This window comes from Lithobates pipiens, unplaced genomic scaffold (assembly GCF_037356315.1).
Source record: "Lithobates pipiens isolate NorthernLeopardFrog02 unplaced genomic scaffold, aLitPip1_a1.2 Scaffold_7, whole genome shotgun sequence".
In the NCBI taxonomy this organism is placed as follows: domain Eukaryota; kingdom Metazoa; phylum Chordata; class Amphibia; order Anura; family Ranidae; genus Lithobates; species Lithobates pipiens.
This window is the reverse complement of record NW_027507892.1, coordinates 3,400,736-3,426,379: the sequence shown is the minus strand read 5'-3', so window position 1 is coordinate 3,426,379 and position 25,644 is coordinate 3,400,736. Positions and strand designations below refer to the sequence as shown.

Sequence of the window (25,644 nt, the reverse complement as noted above, 5' to 3'; positions counted from 1 at the left end):
AGAAAGAAAGAAAGAAAGAAAGAAAGAAAGAAAGAAAGAGAAAGAGAAAGAAAGAGAAAGATAGAAAGAAAGAAAGAAAGAAAGAAAGAAAGAGAAAGAAAGAAAGAAAAAAGAAAGAAAGAAATAGGAATGAAGGAAGCATAGGTATGCGCAGCCTTTTGCATTAGGGTGTGCACCCCAAAGCTCAAACACACATGCATGTATATACACACAGTAGTTACACACACACTCTTATTTTAAAATATAATAAAACATGGATATTGCCAGTAGGACAGAGATTGCTGTGAGTAGGACAGTAGATGGTGTCAGTAGGGCATTAGACGTATAATAAACAATTTTTACAACAAAATTTACTAAGGGGAAGCTGCAATATACAAGGTGATTAGGGTGTGCCCAGGTACACCTGGCACACCCTGTGCTCACACCTATGGAAGGAAGAGAAAGATAGAAAAGAAAAGAAGGAAACCAAACTTTTCTTTTTAATTTACATTTACCATTTCAATATCCTTACATGGCAGGTGTATGACTAATGAAAGAAAGAAAGAAAGAAAGAAAGAAAGAAAGAAAGAAAGAAAGAAAGAAAGAAAAGAGAAGGAAGAAAGACAGACAGCAAACTTTGATGTGCAGTACACTCCGGTTTGGACATCACCACCCCACCTCTTTGCCTCATCCAACTAGAGAACACTTTCAGAGAAGGAAGGACGGAAGGAAGAGATAGAAAGAAAAAAAAAGACAAAGAAAAATGGCAAACTTTTATTTTTTAATGTAAATTTACCATTAAAAATATACATAAACATTAGGTGTATGAATAATAAAACAGCCAATGTGACAGGAAAGAAAGAAAGAAAGAAAGAAAGAAAGAAAGAAAGAAAGAAAGAAAGAAAGAAAGAAAGAAAGAAAGAGAAAAAGAACAAAAGATGGAAAACTTTGGTGGGCAGTACATATCCAGTTTGGATATCACCACCCCACCTGTTGCCTCATCCAACTACAGAACACTTCCAGGGAAGGAAGGAAGGAAGGAAGGAAAAGATAGAAAGGAAAAAAGACAAAGAAAAACTGCAAACTTTTATTTTTTTAAAACAGACAACATGACAGGAAAGAAAAAGAATGAAAAAAAAAAAGACAAATAAAAAAAGGCAAACTTTAATTTGTAATGTTAATTTACCACTAAAATATACATAAATAGTAGTAGTAGTAATAAAACAGGCAGGAAAGAAAGAAGAAGGGAAAGGAAGGAAGAAAAAGAAAAAAAAAGGAAAAGAAGGAAAGGGAAAAGAAAGAAAAAGAGAGAAAGAAAGAAAGAAAGAAAGAAAGAAAGAAAGAAAAAGAAAGATAGACAGCAAACGTTGACGGTTTGGACATCACCACCTCACCTCTTTGCCTCATCCAACTAGAGAATGCTTTCAGAGAAGAAAAAAAGAAAAAGAAAAACTCCAACTTTTTTTTTTTAATGGAAATTTACCATTAAAAAATACATGAATATTAGGTGTATGAATAATAAAAATGGCAATGTGACTGGAAAAAAAGAAAAAGAAAGGAATGAAGGGAAGAGAAGGAAAGAAAAGAAAAAGAAAAGAAGGAAACCAAACTTTTATTTTTAAATTTTTTTTTTTTTTTTTTTTTTTTTTAAACCACCACCCCCTCCCTTTAGAATGCAAGCTCTACGAGCAGGGCCCTCCTGTACCTTTTTTGTATTGAACTGTACTTTAATTGTGTTGCCCCCCCTATACATTGTAAAGTGCTGCGTAAACTGTTGGCAGTATATAAATTGTGTATTATAATAATAATAATAACATTTTAATTTACATTTACCATTTCAATATCCTTACATGGTAGGTGTATGAGTAATGAAATAAATAAATAAATAAATAAAAGGAAAGCAAGAGAAAGAAAGAGAAAAAGAAAGAAAGACAGAAAACTTTGGTGGGCAGTACACCTCTTATCCCACCTCTTTGCCTCATCCAACTAGAGAACACTCTCAGAGAAGGAAGGAAGGAAGGAGGAAGGAAGAGATAGAAAGAAAGAAAAAGACAAAGAAAAATTGCGCTTTTATTTTTTTATGTAAATTTACCATTAAAAATATACATAAATATTATGTGTATGAATAATAAAATAGACAATGTGACAGGAAAGAAAGACAGCAAACTTTGGTGGGCAGTACACTCCGGTTTGGACATCACCACCCCACCATTATTTTTTTATGTAAATTTACCATTAAAAATATACATAAAAATATACATAAAATATACATTAGGTGTATGAATAATAAAACAGACAATGTGACAGGAAAGGAAGGAAGAAAGAAAGAAAGAAAGAAAGAAAGAAAGAAAGAAAGAAAGAGAAAGAGAAAGAAAGAGAAAGATAGAAAGAAAGAAAGAAAGAAAGAAAGAAAGAGAAAGAAAGAAAGAAAAAAGAAAGAAAGAAATAGGAATGAAGGAAGCATAGGTATGCGCAGCCTTTTGCATTAGGGTGTGCACCCCAAAGCTCAAACACACATGCATGTATATACACACAGTAGTTACACACACACTCTTATTTTAAAATATAATAAAACATGGATATTGCCAGTAGGACAGAGATTGCTGTGAGTAGGACAGTAGATGGTGTCAGTAGGGCATTAGACGTATAATAAACAATTTTTACAACAAAATTTACTAAGGGGAAGCTGCAATATACAAGGTGATTAGGGTGTGCCCAGGTACACCTGGCACACCCTGTGCTCACACCTATGGAAGGAAGAGAAAGATAGAAAAGAAAAGAAGGAAACCAAACTTTTCTTTTTAATTTACATTTACCATTTCAATATCCTTACATGGCAGGTGTATGACTAATGAAAGAAAGAAAGAAAGAAAGAAAGAAAGAAAGAAAGAAAGAAAGAAAGAAAGAAAAGAGAAGGAAGAAAGACAGACAGCAAACTTTGATGTGCAGTACACTCCGGTTTGGACATCACCACCCCACCTCTTTGCCTCATCCAACTAGAGAACACTTTCAGAGAAGGAAGGACGGAAGGAAGAGATAGAAAGAAAAAAAAAGACAAAGAAAAATGGCAAACTTTTATTTTTTAATGTAAATTTACCATTAAAAATATACATAAACATTAGGTGTATGAATAATAAAACAGCCAATGTGACAGGAAAGAAAGAAAGAAAGAAAGAAAGAAAGAAAGAAAGAAAGAAAGAAAGAAAGAAAGAAAGAAAGAAAGAAAGAAAGAAAGAAAGAAAGAAAGAAAGAAATAGGAATGAAGAAAGAGAAAGATAGAAAAGAAAAGGAAATCAAACTTTTATTTTTAATTTACATTTACCATTCCAATATCCTTACATGGCAGGTGTATGACTAATGAAAGAAAGAAAGAAAGAAAGAAAGAAAGAAAGAAAGAAAAGAGAAGGAAGAAAGACAGACAGCAAACTTTGATGTGCAGTACACTCCGGTTTGGACATCACCACCCCACCTCTTTGCCTCATCCAACTAGAGAACATTTTCAGAGAAGGAAGGACGGAAGGAAGAGATAGAAAGAAAAAAAAAGACAAAGAAAAATGGCAAACTTTTATTTTTTAATGTAAATTTACCATTAAAAATATACATAAACATTAGGTGTATGAATAATAAAACAGCCAATGTGACAGGAAAGAAAGAAAGAAAGAAAGAAAGAAAGAAAGAAAGAAAGAAAGAAAGAAAGAAAGAAAGAAAGAAAGAAAGAAAGAAAGAAAGAAAGAAAGAGAAAAAGAACAAAAGATGGAAAACTTTGGTGGGCAGTACATATCCAGTTTGGATATCACCACCCCACCTGTTGCCTCATCCAACTACAGAACACTTCCAGGGAAGGAAGGAAGGAAGGAAGGAAAAGATAGAAAGGAAAAAAGACAAAGAAAAACTGCAAACTTTTATTTTTTTAAAACAGACAACATGACAGGAAAGAAAAAGAATGAAAAAAAAAAAGACAAATAAAAAAAGGCAAACTTTAATTTGTAATGTTAATTTACCACTAAAATATACATAAATAGTAGTAGTAGTAATAAAACAGGCAGGAAAGAAAGAAGAAGGGAAAGGAAGGAAGAAAAAGAAAAAAAAAGGAAAAGAAGGAAAGGGAAAAGAAAGAAAAAGAGAGAAAGAAAGAAAGAAAGAAAGAAAGAAAGAAAGAAAAAGAAAGATAGACAGCAAACGTTGACGGTTTGGACATCACCACCTCACCTCTTTGCCTCATCCAACTAGAGAATGCTTTCAGAGAAGAAAAAAAGAAAAAGAAAAACTCCAACTTTTTTTTTTTAATGGAAATTTACCATTAAAAAATACATGAATATTAGGTGTATGAATAATAAAAATGGCAATGTGACTGGAAAAAAAGAAAAAGAAAGGAATGAAGGGAAGAGAAGGAAAGAAAAGAAAAAGAAAAGAAGGAAACCAAACTTTTATTTTTAAATTTTTTTTTTTTTTTTTTTTTTTTTTAAACCACCACCCCCTCCCTTTAGAATGCAAGCTCTACGAGCAGGGCCCTCCTGTACCTTTTTTGTATTGAACTGTACTTTAATTGTGTTGCCCCCCCTATACATTGTAAAGTGCTGCGTAAACTGTTGGCAGTATATAAATTGTGTATTATAATAATAATAATAACATTTTAATTTACATTTACCATTTCAATATCCTTACATGGTAGGTGTATGAGTAATGAAATAAATAAATAAATAAATAAAAGGAAAGCAAGAGAAAGAAAGAGAAAAAGAAAGAAAGACAGAAAACTTTGGTGGGCAGTACACCTCTTATCCCACCTCTTTGCCTCATCCAACTAGAGAACACTCTCAGAGAAGGAAGGAAGGAAGGAGGAAGGAAGAGATAGAAAGAAAGAAAAAGACAAAGAAAAATTGCGCTTTTATTTTTTTATGTAAATTTACCATTAAAAATATACATAAATATTATGTGTATGAATAATAAAATAGACAATGTGACAGGAAAGAAAGACAGCAAACTTTGGTGGGCAGTACACTCCGGTTTGGACATCACCACCCCACCATTATTTTTTTATGTAAATTTACCATTAAAAATATACATAAAAATATACATAAAATATACATTAGGTGTATGAATAATAAAACAGACAATGTGACAGGAAAGGAAGGAAGAAAGAAAGAAAGAAAGAAAGAAAGAAAGAAAGAAAGAAAGAGAAAGAGAAAGAAAGAGAAAGATAGAAAGAAAGAAAGAAAGAAAGAAAGAAAGAGAAAGAAAGAAAGAAAAAAGAAAGAAAGAAATAGGAATGAAGGAAGCATAGGTATGCGCAGCCTTTTGCATTAGGGTGTGCACCCCAAAGCTCAAACACACATGCATGTATATACACACAGTAGTTACACACACACTCTTATTTTAAAATATAATAAAACATGGATATTGCCAGTAGGACAGAGATTGCTGTGAGTAGGACAGTAGATGGTGTCAGTAGGGCATTAGACGTATAATAAACAATTTTTACAACAAAATTTACTAAGGGGAAGCTGCAATATACAAGGTGATTAGGGTGTGCCCAGGTACACCTGGCACACCCTGTGCTCACACCTATGGAAGGAAGAGAAAGATAGAAAAGAAAAGAAGGAAACCAAACTTTTCTTTTTAATTTACATTTACCATTTCAATATCCTTACATGGCAGGTGTATGACTAATGAAAGAAAGAAAGAAAGAAAGAAAGAAAGAAAGAAAGAAAGAAAGAAAGAAAGAAAAGAGAAGGAAGAAAGACAGACAGCAAACTTTGATGTGCAGTACACTCCGGTTTGGACATCACCACCCCACCTCTTTGCCTCATCCAACTAGAGAACACTTTCAGAGAAGGAAGGACGGAAGGAAGAGATAGAAAGAAAAAAAAAGACAAAGAAAAATGGCAAACTTTTATTTTTTAATGTAAATTTACCATTAAAAATATACATAAACATTAGGTGTATGAATAATAAAACAGCCAATGTGACAGGAAAGAAAGAAAGAAAGAAAGAAAGAAAGAAAGAAAGAAAGAAAGAAAGAAAGAAAGAAAGAAAGAAAGAAAGAAATAGGAATGAAGAAAGAGAAAGATAGAAAAGAAAAGGAAATCAAACTTTTATTTTTAATTTACATTTACCATTCCAATATCCTTACATGGCAGGTGTATGAGTATTAAAACAGGCAATGTGGAAAGAAAGAAGGAAGGAAAAACAGCAAGATTTTATATTTAATGTAACTTTACCATTAAAATATCCATAAAAAGCAGGTGTATAAGTAACAAAACAGGCAATGTGAAAAGAAAGAAAAAAATAAAGAAAGAGAAAGAAAGAAGACAAGAAAAATGGCAAACTTTTATTTTTAATGTAAATTTACCATTAAAGTAACCAGAAATAGCAGGTGGGCGTATGAGTAATAAAGCGGGCGATGTGACCGCCTCTCTGTATCCCCCAGCATGACCTCTCGCCTATTTGTCCTGCTGTCTGGTCTACAATCAGTCAACAAGTGCTCATGAACCCATACTAGCCATCTCCATGTGCCATAAACAAAGACTCTGCAAAGACACAGAGCCCCAAGGCAAACATTTCATTAGAATTCTCACTCTTAAAAAAGCAACACTCAATATCTGTCAGAGGACAGGCAGAGCTGGAGATCAGAGCAGACAAGGACTAGGAAAACAGCAGGAAACAAGGAACAAAGCTCAGTATCAATTACATTCCATCCGGTGATAAGATATTAACTGCTACAATTGTGGAGATAAACAATGACATGCATTGTACCAAACCATTAAAGAGAAAATAACAGAATGCTTTAAAAGGTGCAAAAGGTAATAGATTTTTCATGATTCAATGATGAGTGCTTTATAGTTATAAATGATTGCTTTTTGTTGTGAAATTAGCTTCAAAATCTGTAAAGCACTGCAGAGTTAATGGTTCTCTAACAAATTCTGAAGTCCATTGCCTGCTGGGGGGGGGGGCCTGATCCCATCTGAAGTCTTTATTTCTTTTATGATGCTATAAGCATGCACCTTTCATCCGGAAATCAGGAAATCGGCCAAAACTAGACTTCACTTCACTAGCATCCCTTATATACACTATATTGGCAAAAGTTTTGTGACACCTGCCTTTACACGCACATGAACTTTAATGGCATCCCGATCTTAGTCTGTAGGGTTCAATATTGAGTTGGCCCACCCTTTGCAGGGGTTGAGGTGAGGACTTTGGCCACTCAAGTTTGTCCACCCCAAATATATAGCTGCAAAGAATGGCCCAACTCAATATTCAGTTGGCCCACCCTTTGCAGGGGTTGAGGTGAGGACTCTGTGCAGGCCAGTCAAGTTTCTCCATCCCAAACTCGCTCATCCATGTCTTTATGGACCTTGCTTTGCGCACTGGTCCAAATCATTTGGTGGAGGGGGGATTATGGTGTTGGTGTGGGGGTTGTTTTTCAGGGGTTGGACTTGGATTCATGGTTCCAGTAAAGGAAACTCTTAAGGCGTCAGCATACCAAGACATTTTGGACAATTTCATGCTCTCAACTTTGTGGGAACAGTTTGGGGATGGCCCCTTCCTGTTCCAACATGACTGCGCACCAGTGCACAGAGCAAGGTCCATAAAGACATGGATGAGCGCGTTTGGGGTGGAGGAACTTGACTGGCCTGCACAGAGTCCTGACGTCAAACCGATAGAACATCTTTGGGATAAATTAGAGCAGAGACTGCGAGCCAGACCTTCTCTTCCAACATCAGTGCCTTACCTCGCAAATGCGCTTATGGAAGAACGATCAAACATTCCCATAGACACACTCCTAAACTTTGTGGACGGCCTTCCCAGAAGAGTTGAAGCTGTTATAGCTGCAAAGGGTGGGCCAATGCAATATTGAACCCTACAGACTTATGCCCTGTACACACGGTTGGACTTTTCCGACGGAAAATGTGTGATCGGATCTTGTTGTAGGAAAATCTGATCGTGTGTGGGCTCCATCTGACTTTTTCCGTCAGAATTTCCGACACACAAAGTTTGAGAGCTGGATCTCAAATTTTCCGACAACAAAATACGATCGTTTAAAGTCTGATCGTGTGTAGACAATTTCCGATGGACAAAGTGCCACGCATGCTCAGAATAAATTACGAGACGAAAGCTAGTGGCTACTGTCCTCTTTATAGTCCCGTTGTACGTGTTCTACGCCACCACGTTCTGAACGATCAGATTTTCTTTGTGCAAACGTGTGTATGCAAGACAAGTTTGGGCCAAAATCCGTCGGAAAATATCTGACGGATTTTGTAGTCAGAATGTCCGACCATGTGTATGGGGCATGGGGCATAAGACTGGATGTCAAAGACCCGGGCTTATTTTCCAGGAAACACAGTAATTGCTTAAAGGGATCTTGCTATGCATTCTATGCATTAAGGTGAAAAACCTTCTGTAGTGTAGCACACCCATCCCCCCCAGAGCCCCCCTTTTAGTCACCTGAACCCGATCTTTCCAGCGACAAGAACGAGCCCAGCAGCTCCAGCTGCTGTCTGGGGTCCTCATTGGACAGATTGATAGCGGCCCAGCCATTGGCTCCGGCTGCTGTCAATCAAATCCAGTGTCACGGGAGCTGGGGGTGGGGCAGAGTCCAGCAGTCTGTGTCAATGGACACAGCAGGGGGACTCAGGAGCGCGCCCGCACGAGTGCCCCCTTGGAATGTGGGTCTCCGAGGGGGCACTCGATGTGGGGAGGAGCCAGGAGCGCCACGGGGGGGGGGGGGGGGCTAGAAGAGGAGAACTCTTGCACAGAGGAGGTAAGTATACCATGTTTGTTATTTTAAAAAAAACTACAATGAACCTTTACAACCCCTTTAATGTAGAGAACAGGGGAATGTTTACAGGTTGGGCTTCTTTTAAAGCAGAACTTCAGTCTGCCTCACAGGTGGCTCTGTCCTCCCTTTATGGGCGCCACCGTTAGGGCGCATGCACAGATGTGCCCACAGGTTCTGCCCAACCTTCAGATCCTGGTAGAGCTCAACTGCACATTAGTGCACATGCAGGGGATTTTCCACTTCCATGGAAAGACAGAGACTCGGACCACCCTGGTAGCAGCCTTTGCACATGCACAGAAGGCTGGGGAAGCTGACCCATGTGCTGGGGTGCCGCAGGGATCTTTTAGGACCTGAACCCTGCAGCACATCTGCACATGCCCCGAGGGTAAGGGGAAATTCTCATCGAGACAAAAAATGGGGAAGTGTTCACTGCCTGTTTTAACCTCTAACAACCCACACCACCTTGCACGCGGTTGCGTAGCAGTTGCAGCATGGCCCCATTCAGTTGAGTGGGTCTCATCCAGCAAGCAGTACTGCCCACTAAGTGAAACAGTAAAAATAAAGTTTACCACTCCGTTTGCCCAAGGCCAGCACCAGCAAGAGGATTACAGAGGGAGGTGAGGCATGTCAAAGTACTACATACACAATGAGATTGATTTACTAAAGGCAAATAGACTCTGCAAGAGCAATTGCTCTAGAGCTTATTAAATGTGCAGGAGCTCTGCTGACTTTTATCATCCAATCATGTGCAAGCAAAAATGCTGTTTTATTTATTTTTTCCTTGCATGTGATTGGATATTCTTTGCAAAATGAAGCTTTACCTCATTTACTAAGCAACTGCAACTGCAAAGTGCACAGTCAGTTTGGCTTTAGTAAATCAACCCCTATGTGTTTCAGGGGAGGTGCCTCCCCCTTCCTCAGGGCTGATCGGATATCTTGCAAATCTATCGGACTTTTTCCGTCGGAAATTCTGCCGGAAAAAATTTGAGAGCAGGATCTCAAATTTTCCGACAAAAAAAATCCGATTGGACTTTTTCCGATCGTTTGTAGAAAATTCCGATCGGACAAAGTGCCACGCATGCTCAGATCAAATTTGAGACCAAAGCTATTGGCTACTAGCCTGAACGTAGTCCCGTCGTAACGAACAAATGTCATCACATTCCAAACATTCGGATTTTCTGACAACTTTGTCCGACCGTGTGTATGCAACACCAGTTTAGGACAAAATCCGTTGGAAGAAAATCCGACGGATTTTGTTGTCGGAATATCCGACCGTGTGTACAAGGTATGATGTCTTCTCTTGATATTCTTGATCAATAAAAGTTTGCACCTAAACTTCTCAAGTGTCATGAACTTTAATACTGGATGCCCCTTAACACTCACTCCAAAGCTGGATATAGGTGGTAAAGCGTAGCAAGAGCAGCCAACACGTTTCGGGGGAAGTGCCTTTCCCTTCCTCAGGGCTGTCAGATCGGATACCTTGCAAATCTGATGGATTCTCTTCATCAATAAAAATGTGGAATTAATCTTCTCAGGTATCATGAACTTTTGTACTGGGTGCTCTTCAACAATTACCCCAAAGCTGGATATAAGTGGGAGAGAGTAGCAAGAGAAGCCAACGCATTTTAGGGGAAGTGTCTTCTCCTTCCTTAGGGCTGTCAGATCGGTTAGCTTGCAAATCTGATGGCTTCCCTTGATACTCTTGATCAATAAACACTTGGACTTAAACTTCTTAAGTGTCATGAACCTTTGTACTGGGTGCTCCTCAACACTCACCCCAAAGCTGGATATAAGTGGGAGAGAGAAGCAAGAGAAGCCAACGCGTTTTTTGGGAAGTTTTCACAAAACTGATGGCTTCTCTTGATATTGATATTGGTGATCAATAAAAAATTTTACTTAAACTTCTTAAGTGTCATTAACTTTTGTACTGGGTGCTCCTTAACACTTACCCCAACAGTATCTTTGTGGGTTTACGGGTGCTTTAACCTCAGCAAGAAGCATGCCAGGGGCAGTCCTGCCTAGCTGCTATTTAGGGGTACTATCAACCCAAAAAAAGAGTGAACTGCTATGAAATCCAGTAAAGAAAACAAGAAATTACATTTAGGCAAGCTTTGGGTTTCTCCTAGCATTTTGCAAAGACAAACTTTTTAACTATTATTTTACATTCGGCATGAGTAAGAGGAATCCGTTGTTGGCAATTAGAATGCTCTGTTTGTACCTGTCGAGGAGTCTCTATGCACCTTCTTATCTTTCACCAGAGACTCATTTAAACGTTCCAATGACTCATGTGACAGACATTCATTTTGTTGAACCATTTCACCGCAGTAGGTGAATACCGACATAATTAGAAGGAGTTACGGTTTGGCATGTAGACTGCCTAGGAACCTTTTCTACTTTTTAGAATTTCATTCTCTCTATAAATGTGGTGCCGTTATTACTCATTTGTTACGAGGCTCGTGGCTAAGCTCCAGCCTGGAACATGTTGCAAATGTAAAATTACCACCTTGTTCCCAAATCACAATAAACACATTTTTCCAGGGGTTGTGACCACAGAAACAGCAATGAGGCAATACTTGTTTTTCCTTATTTTCTATCAGGAGTGGTCATGCTGCCTTAAAACGAAAAGGCCATTTGCCAACTGCTTACAGAAAAGGCATTACTTCAAGACGAGGGTGAAGGCAGAGTACTCAGAAGATATCAGTAATCATTTCATAAGGACACTAGAGGGACATATACTTTAAAACTGAAATTAAGGTAAAAAATATATTTTTTCCTTACAGCTTAAAGTGGTTGTAAACCCTCCCCCACAACATTGTCCGATGTAAATCAGCATAAAAAAACTCTAATGAACACTGCTTGTAGATATCTCCTGTATTTTTGTAATCCTTGTTGTTCTGTAGAATGAAGTCACTGAGCATGCCCAGATCTCCCCTGATTTATGGCACACTCTCTATGTGCTTATCTATCTGTTATCAGGAGTTCCTACGGCACAACACTGAACTCTGCTAATCACGCAGAGCTTCCTCCTACACACCATGTGACCTCACACACAGTCTAAATATTGGCCATTACTGCAGTTTTATCAGCTGAAGCTGATAAGTGTTAGGAATCTTCTGGTGTGATCAGTCAAAACTCCAGATGTATTGAGAAGCAGACAATTTATTTCTGATGTGGCCCACAAAAGGGAGACATGCTTACAGGACAAAAGCTGCAGTAAAGTCTCACAAAAGAATATGTCTCCCCCCTCCTTATTCCCTACAAGAATACCACCTCTATGCTTCTATTGGCTGAGGAAACATAGATAACGTGTCTGGTACACGATGGTACTTTATTTTGGTATCCAGGTTTCCTGTACAATCTTAGGCTATCATATATAGTTAAACTTAATCATCCTACAACTTACTATGGAGTTAGTTAAGACAAAACAATACAACAAGTTAATACAATAATGTGCTCAGAAGTAAGTTTTAAAAATCAGTCTCAGGAATATTGTTTTTCTAATAGTCACACAATAAACATTTAAAACTTTTCTAACAATAAGTCTGACAAAGGCAAACATTAAACATCGGCACAAGTAAATGCTATGAAATAAATAAGTAAGCTATGAACAGGGAAGCAGGGTTGCCATAGAAACGTTGGATTGAGAAGGAGGCTTGGTTAACAGTACAGGAAGTGCTCAATGTAAGGGCGGAAATTCACTCCACTGTGGACTCAGAAAACAATACTTAAGATGGCGCTGCCTAACCCCTGGAAACAAGTTTTTTAAAGTTTCTTTAAACAGTAAGTAATATGCGATTTGGGCTGGATTACAGTGGCTATAGTCTGATAATGACTTATTATAATGCAGTGGTCCCCAACCTTTTTGGCACCGGGGACCGGCATAGTTGAAGAAAATTGTGCCAAGGCCCAGGGGGGTGTATGCAGCTTTTCGCGGGCAATTTATCGGGCGCTGGCTGGCGTTGGCGCTTCAATCATCCCGGCACCATCATTGATATGTTAGGATGATGGAAGCGCATTATTTCTATTATTACATTGTAATATATAATGAAATCGTTCAACTCACCATAACGCAGAATGTGCCAGAGTGTCACTTGCCACGTCGCCTGTCACCAGATGCAGATTGTCACTTTCCACGTCGCCTGCCTTCAGATGCAGCTTGTCACGTCGCTTGTCACCAGAAGCATTTTGTCCCTTGCCACGTCGCCTGGCACCAGATGCTTTTTTTGCCCCCTGCCATGTCACCTGCCACCAGATGCAGCTTGTCACTTGCCACGTCACTTGTCACCAGATGCAATTTGTCCCTTGCCACGTCACCTACCACCAGATGCGCATTGTCACTTGCCATGTCGCCTGCCTTCATATGCAGCTTGTCACTTGCCATGTTATCTGAAATCAGATGCATTTTGTCCCTTGCCACGTCACCTGCCACCAGATTTGGATTGTCACTTGCCACGTCCCCTGCCATCAGATGCAGCTTGTCATTTGCGACGTCGCCTGCCATCAGATGCAGCTTGTCATTTGCCACGACACCTGCCACCAAATGTGGATTGTCACCTGCCACCACATGACTGTTGTCACTGCAGTGGTGGCAGCACAGGTGTGCACATTAGTTCAGAGGCAAGCCTGCACTAATGGGTAGTAAGGAAGAACAGTGGTGGGGCCCGGTAGTGAGAGATGATCTCACCTGCCTCAGCTTCAACAGTATATCAGTGTTCTGCTGTGCTGTGTCAGCAGAGGAGCAGTAAAGCGGGCGGGCAGTGAGAGATGATCTCATCTCTCTGTTCCCTCACCTCACCTCCAGCGTTATAGCATCCCCGTTGTGAGCACGGAAGAGCGGCGATGCAGGCGGGTGGGCGGTTGCAGATGATCTCATCTCACTGCTCGCTTGCCTCCGTATAGTGGCCCTGCTGTGAGCGCGGAACAGCGGTGATGCGGGCGGTGAGAGATGATGTCATCTCTCTGCCTGCTCCCCTGCCGCTCATCAGAGAGTGCAGCCTTCGCGGCCCGGCTGCAAGCAGGCCACGGCCTGGCAGTGGGCCGCGGCCCGGGGGTTGATGACCCCTGTTATAATGGACTAAATGAAAAGAAGCATCAGAGTGGGAGAGTTTACTTCCTCTTTAAGTAACCTAACCTACCTGTAATGAAGGATGAACCTTGCCAGGCTTCTCGACCCTGTAGAAATCTTCTGTGCAGGGCACCTGGTCCTCTTCCCACTAAATGACTTCCAGCGCTGTAGGGGTGTTTAAAGCTAAAGTTTAAGTAACAAAAATTTTTTCCTTACAGCTTTAGTAACCTAACATACAAGATGGTATCAAAAGATTTTGAGACTAGTTTTGTAACACGCTAAGAGATGGCAGCACACGGCTGCATGCACAGTCACATGGAGCACCGACCTTCAGTGTGCCAAAAGACATCGTCCTATGTACATTGGAAGCTGTGCAACTGGTGCTGTTCGCACCATGTGCATTACCACGTCTGCAATTTCAGCATGGACAGCAAGCTAGAACAAAGAGCAAATGTGAATTTCTGCGTGAAACTGGGAAAATCTGCCACATTTGACATGATTCGGCAAGTTTGCGGCGATGCTGGAATGAGTCGTTTGAGGTGTTTTGAGTGGCATAAGCATTTCAAGAGCAGAAGAACATTCATCACTGGAAGATGACATGAAGATCAAAAAGTCCTTCAACTAGCTCAACCAGCGAAAAACTGGATGCTCCAAAACGACAATGTACCCTGTCAACGAGCTCTCCCCATACGTGAGTTTCTCACTGAAAACAACAAGATCTCACTTCCGTACTCGCCAGATTTTTCTCCTGTGGACCTCGCTCTCTTCCCGAAGATGAAGATCCAGCTCACAGGTCGTTGTTTTGACACCACTGCAGAGGCCCAGCATGAATAGCGAAAGGTGATTGACACGCTTCAAAAAAGAGACTTCCAGGACACATTCCAGGAAGTGTCAGGAATGCTGGAAGCACTGTAATGCTGTGTTAGGGGACTATTTTGAAGGTGATAGTGTATAAACCTAGATAAATAAATGACTCCCTTGTAAACAGAGTTAGTCTCGAAACTTTTTGATACCATCTCCAGTGGCGGCCCGTCAGCCCCCCTATCCATGCGTCCGGCCCCCTAATCTACATGTAGTGGCGCCAGATGCATGGATTCCAGTAGTTTTTTTAAAAGCACGTGATTAAGCACGTGAAAAAGGGTGGTCTCAGGGTGCAGAACACTGTGCCCCGAGGCTACCTAGTTGTGTTACAATAACGAATGAATATTCGCTATTGTAACACTGAATTTCCTACAGGCCAATCAGGAAGCAGGTCATGAGACCCTTCACCCGATTGACTGAAAGAAGAGCCAAACGGATTGGTGGCAGGAGACGCACAGCACCCGGAGGAAAGGAGAGAGAAGACACACACAGGGAACCGAGCAGCAAACAAGCAGCCCCCAGCCCAGAGAGAAGCTTCCACCACCCGCTCACTGACCAGGGGGTTGCCAGCCATGGGGGGGATTGGGGTGGCTGCCATCCATGACCGGTGGCTGGCAGGAGTTGGATTGTTTGCTCACCCCCCCAAAAAAAACACCAGCCGCCACTGACCGCCTCATAGGATGTCCCACATTGTTCAAGGTTCTGAACCCTGTGGAAGTCTTCTGTGCAGCACTTCGAGCTGTGTGGGGTGTTGGATTCTACAACATGTTTTATGTCAGACATTTCAGGACAGCTACTGTGCATGATTATCAAATTAAGCTTTTTGGTCACTGTTTCCATCTTAAAAAACAGTGTAACAGGATTACGCAGCAGGATATTTAGAATAGGGATTTGTTTCCTCTCCTGAAGGAATGTGAATTATGGGGTTGAAAGGCATCACCCCAGACCTTCTGTTGAGGTAAAGATGAGAATTGGAGATGTAAAATTTCCAGAAATTTTGAAGCCATGAAAAAAAAAACGTTCCCCTGGTTTTTCTATAAAAATTTAAATTTTTGGAAAAATTAAAAAAAGTTTAATTTCTTAAAAAGTAAGTTTACAAATGGAAATTACAAACTGGAAATTTTGAAGCCATGAAAAACGTGTTTTCCCTGTTTTTTTCCAGAAAAGTTCAAATTTTCGGAATTTTTTTTAATTTTTTATTGTTGAGTAATTTTAAAACTGAAAGTAATTCTCTTACGCTGGGAAGGTGAAATGCAGCTTGTTCAATAAATAAGCTAATCTTGATTTTTTTCAATTTTCTTTTTTATTACAAATGGAGTCACAAGGAGAGTATATGTTAAGAGCATTTCAACTATACATGAGAACAGCTTAAAAGCTCCCTGCCAATATGCATTTTCAGTTATTGAAGTATATATTGTTCTTACAAGAACTTGATGTATGTTCTCCTGTTTTTAGGTGTCATTGTCTCCATAAATGAAGGGATTGTGTATTTTGGGGATGTCGTAGTTTGTAACACCTTCCTTACTCGAAGATGCTGCTGGTGAAGAAACACTTTGTGGTGATCCAGACGCAGCAGAAAGAGTGTTTCTGCAGTGAGAACTCTAGAGGGAAAAGCTACTCTCACTTTCATTCTGGTCCTCATCATTTCATTCCATAAAGTATTGTTAATATCTTTAGGGCACCTCTGGCATTCCAGGATGTGTTTTGTCATCCTTGTAGCATTTGGAAAAGAATATTTCTTCTTACAATATTTACAAATTGCAGCTTTGCTCTCAGCAGAAATTGCATTCCGGAAATGTTTCCATACTCTACATTTCGGTCTCACCAGTTTACTGAGAGCAGGAAAAGAAAAAACTATTTTCTGACCAGGCTACAGGTACACATTATGTTGTGATGGTGGAGAACATTAATAGGAATCACTTAAAGGTTAAATAAGAGAAACTAATTTGTCATGAAAATGTACCCTCTTACCTGTTAATTAAGGACTGAGAGGACAGAAACTATCATCTACTGTATCCTAACAATCACAGAATTGTAGGAGATATAAGATGGAGCCCACAAACAAACTAAACTGAAGGCTTTCCCCTGCAGTGCCCCCTAGTGACAGAAATGCATATTTTTCTTGTTTGAGAACTGCATTGAGAAGTAGTGTTACTTGAATTGTATTCCAGGATTTGCTTGCCTTCAGCTGAAAGAACTTTCAATAATTTAAGACTTTCCATAAAGGGGTTTATTTACAAAAGGCAAATGGGCTGTGTACTTTACAAAGTGCAGTTGCTCCAGAGCTTAGTAAATGAGGGGAAGCTCTGCTGACTACCCTCATCTAATCATAAGCAAGCAAAAATGATTTTGCTTGTACATGATTGGGTATTCTTTGCAAAGTGAAGCTTTACCTCATTTACTAAGCTCAGGAGCAAAGCGCACAGTCCAATTGCCTTTAGTAAATCAACCCCAAAATTTCAGAAATCTTTCATTAAGGTCTTCAGGTTATATTGTTGAAATATCATGTCATAGATGTATTATTTATCATTCTTTTTTTCCAATTTGTCTGGAAAAAAATAAAAACTGCTTTAAAAAAAAGGAAAAAAATAAAAAATTGTCCTCAATTTTTTTCCTTTTTTGTTCCCAGGCCTTTCCATCTCTAACAAGAATAACCGATCATCTGTCCATAACTGACGGATCAATAGGCAAGCTGTAGCCTAAATGTTGACCTGGGTCAAGCAATTTGCCCGCAGTGTGACAGTGCCATCTGCTGGAGGATATCAATGATCACGGCAAGATCCATGACAATTTTCAGATTGGACAGAGGACTATCCAAGGCCCCAAGGGGCGAATGAGGGATGTCGATGAGGGTGCATATGGGGTTTATTTACTAAAGGCGAATCCACTTTGCACTATTAGCGCACTTATAAATGCAGTCGATGTAGATCTGAGGGGAACATGCAAGGAAAATAAAAAACAGCATTTTAGCTTGCACATGATTGGATGATAGAAATCAGCAGAGTTTCCCTTTATTTTGATCTTCCCCTCAGATCTACAGCAACAAGAACTTCTTGTAGTGCAAAGTGTATTTGCCTTTAGTAATTCAACCCCTATTTGTTATAAAATGCAGAGTCAGGAAATTTTCTTCCTCGCTTATTTTTGGATCCCAGGCATGATACCAAACTTGAGGACGTACTTATGAGCTTTTTGTCATCAATTACCTTGCAATATCATTTAGATCTACACTATATTCTCAAAAGTATCGGTACACCTGCCTTTACACGCACATGAACTTTAATGGCATCCCAGTCTTAGTCCGTAGGGTTCAATATTGAGTTGGCCCACCCTTTGCAGCTCTAACAGCTTCATCTCTTCTGGGAAAGCCGTCCACAAGGTTTAGGAGTGTGCCTATGGGAATGTTTGACCATTCTTCCAGAAGCGCATTTGTGAGGTCAGACACTGATGTTGGACGAGAAGGCCCGGCTCACAGTCTCCGCTCTAATTCTGCATCCCTTCTAACTTAGCATGCATATATTAGTCTTCTCTTATTTGAAACCTGTTTTTTTTTGTCTTTATTTCATGAATGCAAGGACATGAAGAAGGAGTTAACAGGCATGCTCTGAAACGTGTCTCGCCCACTCTGACGTCACTTTGCGGTCCTGTGTTACACCCTGGTTCTTACAGGCTGGCTGCTTTTCTTGGATTACTCCACATGGTTCTCCGCTGCTGGCTGGCCAGGGATCCTCTACTCAGGGCTGCTGCCCATGTCGACTAAAGACACCTCTCTGGGACAGAGCCTGCTGGACACAGATGTGATTTGGTAAGCAGATATACTGTATCTTCTGTCTCTAGTAAGTGTGTTTAAACTTTTTGAGGCAATAAATATCCTGATGTTACTGCACTTAGAAGCGCCTTCTGCTTGTGTTTCTGTCCCTACGAGAGTTGCTTCCCTCTTCTTGGAGTGCTGCTAAAGTGCCTTTTCCAGGACTACCAGCCTGTTTTCTTCCACCCCAATTATGGTTCAGTGCTTGATGATCAGTTCTCCCCGAGCGCCGTATATCTACTATGCCATACTATGAATGTCTGCCTCTTCCAAAAGTCTGTGACCAGTTACATAGTTACATAATAGGTGAGATTGAAAAAAGACACAAGTCCATCAATTCCAACCTATGTGTGTGATTTTATGTCAGTATTACATTGTATATCCCTGTATGTTCCGGTCGTTCAGGTGTTTATCTAATAGTTTCTTGAAACTATCAATGCCCCTCGCTGAAACCACCGCCTGTGGAAGGGAATTCCACATCCTTGCCACTCTTACAGTAAAGAACCCTCGACGTAGTTTAAGGTTACACCTCATTTCTTCTAATTTTAATGAGTCGCCATGAGTCTTGTTAAACTCCCTTTTGTGAAAAAGTTTTATCCCTGTGGGGTCACCAGTACGGTATTTGTATATTGAAATCATATCCCCTCTCAAGCGACTCTTCTCCAGAGAGAATAAGTTCAGTGCTCGCAACCTTTCCTCATAACTAGAGATGAGCTTCGAGTTCGAGTCAAACTCATGTTCGACTCGAACATTGCCTGTTCGACTGTTCAGCAAACAGTGAACAATTTGGGCTGTTTGCGGCAAATTCGAAAAGCCGGAACACCCTGTACAAGTCTACGGGAGAAATCTAAAGTGCAAATTTTAGAGGCTAATATGCAAGTTACTGTCCTAAAAAGTGTTTGGGGACCCGGGTCCTGCCCCAGGGGACATGGATCAATGCAAAAAAAAGTTTTAAAAATAGCAGTTTTTTCAGGAGCAGTGATTTTAATAATGATTAAAGTGAAACAATAAAAGTGTAATATTCCTTTAGATTTCGTACCTGGGGGGTGTCTATAGTATGCCTGTGAAGGGGTGCATGTTTCCCGTGCTTAGAACTGTCCCTGAAGAAAGTGTCATTTCTGCAGGAAAAAAAGTCTTTTAAAATCACTTGCGGCTATAATCAATTGTCGGCTCCCGTAATACAGAGAACACTCAATGAGTGTTCTCTGTATTACGGGAACCGAAAATTCATTCATTGATAAAAGAAAAAAAAGCGTGGGGTTCCACTAAATTCAATTACCAGGCCCTTCAGGTCTGGTATGGATATTAAGGGGAACCCCGCGTCAAATGAGTGAGGGAAGCCAGGGGTTCCCCAATGATGTATGGGTGACCCCGCCCCCTCTGATGTAACGGAAACCTGCGTTACATCAGAGGGGGGCGGGGTCACCCATACGTCATTGGGGAACCCCTGGCTTCCCTCACTAGTGTCAGAGGGGGCGGGGTCAGGTGACAGGTGCCCCTGCCCTCCTAATATAAGAAACGTCAGCGCTGGGATCCCCGCAGTGTCTCCTCAGTGGAGACAGAAGACGGATGTATGGATGGACTGCACTGGACTGAAAATCACCCGTCGCTGGATAAGATCAGCCATCTCTGGACCCCGGAGAGATGATCATCCGTTGCTGGATAGCAAGAGTGGATTACCACCACTGGAATCTTTTTTTTATTTTTTTTATTTTTAATAAAGGAATTTTTCAAAAGTGTGTTTGTCTTATTTAACCATTTTTTACACTTTCTTTGTGAAATGGTAGGGGTACTTTTGTACCCCCTTACCATTTCAAATGGGGGGCCGAGATCTGGGGGTCCCCTTGTTAAAGGGGGCTTCCAGATTCTGATAAGCCCCCCGCCAGCAGACCCCCACAACCACCGGCCAGGGTTGTGGGGATGAGGCCCTTGTCCCCATCAACATGGGGACATGGTGCTTTGAGGGGTCGCAGACCCCCAAAGCATCCTCCCAATGTTGAGGGCATGTGGCCTGGTACAGTTCAGGAGGGGGGGGCGCTCTCTCGTCACCCCCTCTTTTCCTGCGGCCTGCCAGGTTGCGTGCTCGGATAAAGGGTCTGGTATGGATTTTTAGTGGGACCCCCACGTCGATTTTTTTTTTAATTTGACGCGGGGTTCCCCTTAATATCCATACCAGACCTGAAGGGCCTGGTAATTGAATTTAGAGGAACCCCACACTTTTTTTTTCTTTTATCAATGAATGAATTGTCGGCTCCCGTAATACAGAGAACACTCATTGAGCCGACAATTGATTATAGCCGCAAGTGATTTTAAAAGACTTTTTTTCCTGCAGAAATGACACTTTGTGCAGGGACAGTTCTAAGCACGGGAAACATGCGCCCCTTCAAAGGCATACTATAGACACCCCCCAGGTACGAAATTTAAAGGAATATTACACTTTTATTGTTTCACTTTAATCATTATTAAAATCACTGCTCCTGAAAAATCGTCAGTTTTTAAAACTTTTGTTTGCATTGAGCCATGTCCCCTGGGGCAGGACCCGGGTCCCCAAACACTTTTTAGGACAGTAACTTGCATATTAGCCTTTAAAATTAGCACTTTAGATTTTGAACGTTCGAGTCCCATAGACTTTAATAGGGTTCTAAAGTTCACACGAAGTTTAGGTCTGTTCACAGGTTCTGGTGCGAACTGAACAGGGGGGTGTTCGGCTCATCCTTACTCATAACTAATATCCTCCAGATCCTTTATCAGCTTTGTTGCCCTTCTTTGTACTCGCTCCATTTCTAGTACATCCTTCCTGAGGACTGGTGCCCAGAACTGGACAGCATATGCCAGGTGTGGCCGGACCAGAGTCTTGTAGAGCGGGAGAATTATCGTTTTATCTCTGGAGTTAATCCCCTTTTTAATACATGCCAATATTCTGTTTGCTTTGTTAGCAGCAGCTTGGCATTGCATGCCATTGCTGAGCCTATCATCTACTAGGACCCCCAAGTCCTTTTCCATCCTAGATTCCCCCAGAGGTTCACACCCTAGTGAATAGATTGCATTCATACCTTTGCCACCCAAATACATTATTTTACATTTTTCTACATTAAACCTAATTTTCCATGTGGTTGCCCACCCCATTAATTTGTTCAGATCTTCTTGCAAGGTTTCCACATCCTGTGGAGAAGTTATTGCCCTGCTTAGCTTAGTATCGTCTGCAAATACATAGATTGAACTGTTTACCCCATCCTCCAGGTCGTTTATGAACAAATTAAATAGGATTGGTCCCAGCACAGAACCCTGGGGTACCCCACTACCCACCCCTGACCATTCCCAATACACCCCATTTATCACCACCCTCTGAACTCGCCCTTGTAGCCAGTTTTCAACCCATGTACTCACCCTATGGTCCATGCCAACGGACCTTATTTTGTACAGTAAATGTTTATGGGGAACTGTGTCAAATGCTTTTGCAAAATCCAGATACACCACGTCTACGGGCCTTCCTTTATCTAGCTGGCAACTCACCTCCTCATAGAAGGTTAGTAGATTCATTTGTCAAGAACGATTCTTCATGAATCCATGCTGATTACTGATAATGATACCGTTCTCATTACTAAAATCTTGTATATAGTCCCTTATCATCCCCTCCAAGAGTTTACATACTATTGATGTTAGGCTAACTGCTCTGTAATTCCCAGGGATGTATTTTGGGCCCTTTTTAAATAGTGGTGTTTGGATTTTCTCCAATCAGCTGGTAAATTAGGAGCAATGGTCTGGAAATTACTTGACTGAGTTCCCTAAGTACCCTCGGGTGCTAGCCATCTGGTCCCGGTGATTTATTAATGTTAAGTTTCCCAAGTCTCATTTTAATTCTGTCCTCTGTTAACCATGGAGGTGCTTCCTGTGATGTGTCTTGAGGATAAACACTGCAGTTTTGATTACTGAAGCCCCCCGATTCCCTTGTGAAGACTGAGGAGAAAAATAAATTCAATACCTTCGCCATCTCCCCATCCTTTGTAATCAGATGTCCTTCCTCATTCTTTATGGGGCCAATATGGTCTGTCCTTCCTTTTTTACTATTTACATACTTAAAGAATTTCTTGGGATTTTTTTTTGCTCTCCTCCGCTATGTGTCTTTCATGTTCTATCTTAGCTGTCCTTATTGCACCATTACATTTCTTGTTGCATCCTTTATGTAGCGCTGGCTCCTGACGAGCATGCACTATATGTTTGTGAAAGTTAATATTCCTGAAACCACATTAGGGTTTTAGGGCTAATTTTACTAAATTATGATTTCAGTGCCAGTCCAGCTGGATTGCACTGGGTTCTCCTTGGCCGCAGGTGTCGCTGTCACCGCTGGCAAGTGGTAGAGTGCAGTTTAGCTGGGTGTATTCAATGGGAGTGTTCTCCTGCTGTGCATTCTGGGAGGTGGCATTTAAGGTACTGACATCTCATGCTACGGGGTTCAGAAGATATTTCTGTCTGTTTGGTTCTGGTCCTCCTGACCAGCCCCCATGGCCCTCCTGGCCTGGGGTGCGGTTCCATGCATTTACAGGTCTCGGGGCTGGATAGTCTGAGGCGAAGCAACTGCAGGGACAGGCCTGAATTAATATCGGGGCCTGGTGATTCAAAGGGGGTCCGGAGAGGAGAGACCCAGCAACTGGAGAAGCATCCAGGGGAGGACTCTTCAGGAGAAGGCCATGCACAAGGCTGGTTTCTCTGAAGGAGCCTGGAGGCTCAGTTGAAGGACACTTCATGGATCTACACTCATACGGTATCGCCGGACCGGCTGAGAGATACTGGTACCGTATGATAGCTCTATAAATTTGTCTACGTCCCTCAGTTACACTCAAGTCTGTGGCAGAGACTTTTCTCAAGTATTTTACACTCAAGTCTGTGGCAGAGACTTTTCTCAAGTATTTTACATTCAAGTCTGTGGCAGAGACTTTACTTTACTTAACACCTTAACGGCTGCTAGGCCTAGTGAGAGGAGGTCTATCCGGGGTTGTGAAAATCCAGCTGTGAAATGGTTATTCTCTGGATTTCTACTATAAAGACTTTCCAAAGTACCTGAACTTCCTCCTAACCCTCTACCCTAAACTGAGAGATTCTGTTTATACTTCAAATAAATAACCCAAAAGAAGATTCAGTGTCAGTTTCTACATTTGTTTGGGCCATCTACCACGGGAAACCCTATACAGAGACAAGGTCAAGAAGGTAACGGTAAGCCCAATAAAAACCAGCAGCTCTTTCGGGGGTCAGTGCTACATTTATAAAGTCTGAATGCTGATGATGATCCCTCAACCTTGTATTTTTTGAAGGCCTTCTCCTTTGATTTTATATGCATTTTTACATTGGCGTTAAGCCATCCAGGACTTTTGTTCGCTCTTTTAAATTAATTACCCAATGGGATGCATTGGCTTATTTAATGTGCTTTTAAAGTAAACCCATCTCTCCTCTGCGTTCTTTGTTCCTAAGATTTTATCCCAATTTATGTCTTCTAGTAAGGTTCGTAGTTTAGTGAAGTTGGCTCTTTTGAAATTCAGTGTCTCTGTATTCCCCTTATGTTTCCTATTTGTGTGATTTATACAGAAGCCAATTGACCTGTGGTCGCTGTTCCCTGAATTGCCCCATATTTCCACATCTGTTATCAGGTCTGTATTTTTGGTAATCAGTAAATCCAGTAACGCTTTATTTCTAGTTGGTGCCTCTACCATCTGACCCATAAAATTGTCCTGCAAGAACTTTAGGGACTGGTGAGCCTTAGATGAATGTGCGGTTCCCTCTGCCTAGTCTGTGTCTGGATAATTAAAATCCACCATTATGATAACACTTCCCATCCTTGCTGCTAATCTAAATTGTGATCAGTCTCCCCTTCCTCCCTCAGGTTAGGGGCCTATAGCATACTCCCAGTATTATTTTTCCCATTAGCTTCATCCCTTTGGAGCTCCACCCATAAAGATTCCACCTCCTCCCTAGCTCCCTTATTTATGTTATCTCTCACATTCACTTGTACATTATTCTTGATATATGGCATACCCCTCCCCCTTTTTTACCCTCTCTATCCCTGCAATGAAGGGAATACCTTTGAATGCTTGCCAGCCAATCATGAGAACTGTTGAATCAGTTCTCTGAAATTCCCACAAAATCGAATCCTCCGCGTTCAGCAGTATCTCTAGTTCACCCATCTTGTCCGCCAGGCTCCTGGCATTGGTGAACAAGCTAATAGTTTAGACCAGTTGCATACTTTCCTCTTATTGGGTGCTCCTTCATTGCAAATAGGACTTGTTACTATACTTACCTCGGGTTTATGTTCTTTAGTCAACCAACCACCCAATACTACCCTCTGGAATATGTTCATTGCTGACTATCTCTACCTCTGGACCCTCCCCCTCATCGCCTAGTTTAAAAACACCTCTACATTTTTGGCCATCTTCACTCCCAGCAGATCTGCACCCTCCTCATTTAGGTGCAGTCCGTCCCTTCTATAGAACTGGTAACCGACAGAGAAGTTGTCCCAATTCTCCAGGAACACAAACCCCTCCTTTCTACACCAGCTCCTCAGCCACTTGTTTACTTCCCTAATCTCCTTTCTGGTGTGACTCGAGGTACCAGTAGTATTTCTGAGAATACTACCTTGGAGGTCCTTTTCCTTAATTTAGCTCCTAAGTCCCTAAAATTGTTCTTTAGAACATTCCATCTGACTTTGTCATTGGTGCAAACATGCACCATGACAGCCGGGTCTTCCCTAGCCCCTCTCAGTAATCTGTCCACCAGACCCGGGATGTGCCGAACCTGAGCGCCCGGTAGACAGCATACAGTTTGGTGCTTCAGATCTTTGTGACAGATTGCCCTCTCTGTCCTTCTAAGAATTTAGTCCCCTACCACCAGAATCTGTCTATCCTTTCCCTTTGCTTCCCCCCCATTCTCAGTGGAAGAGTTCTTCCCCTGGTAGCTAGGAGACTCCTTCGGCTCCAGCAGTGCTGGTCCCTGACCGGTTTCACCAGTGTCACTCAATGCAGCGTACTTATTGGGATGCTCTAGCTCAGGATCGGCCTCCCTGGCACTTCCCCCTCTATCCTTCCTGACTGTCACCCATCTACTCGTTTATATAGTGCCTGCACCTCTTTGTCTCCACCCGCCTCTGTGCTGGCCCCTGCCGTGTGTGGC

The 25,644-nt window shown here is 41.3% G+C and overlaps 1 long non-coding RNA gene across 1 annotated transcript in view; it reads left to right on the top strand.

Annotated features, from left to right (window-relative positions):
- Nucleotides 1-18,490, top strand: part of LOC143959306 (uncharacterized) — a 325,483-nt gene extending 306,993 nt beyond the window's left edge. The window contains exon 2 of the long non-coding RNA XR_013270197.1: nt 18,254-18,490. This is a non-coding gene — a long non-coding RNA (uncharacterized LOC143959306). The remainder of the gene's footprint in view (nt 1-18,253) is intronic.
- The last annotated feature ends 7,154 nt before the right edge of the window (nt 18,491-25,644 follow it).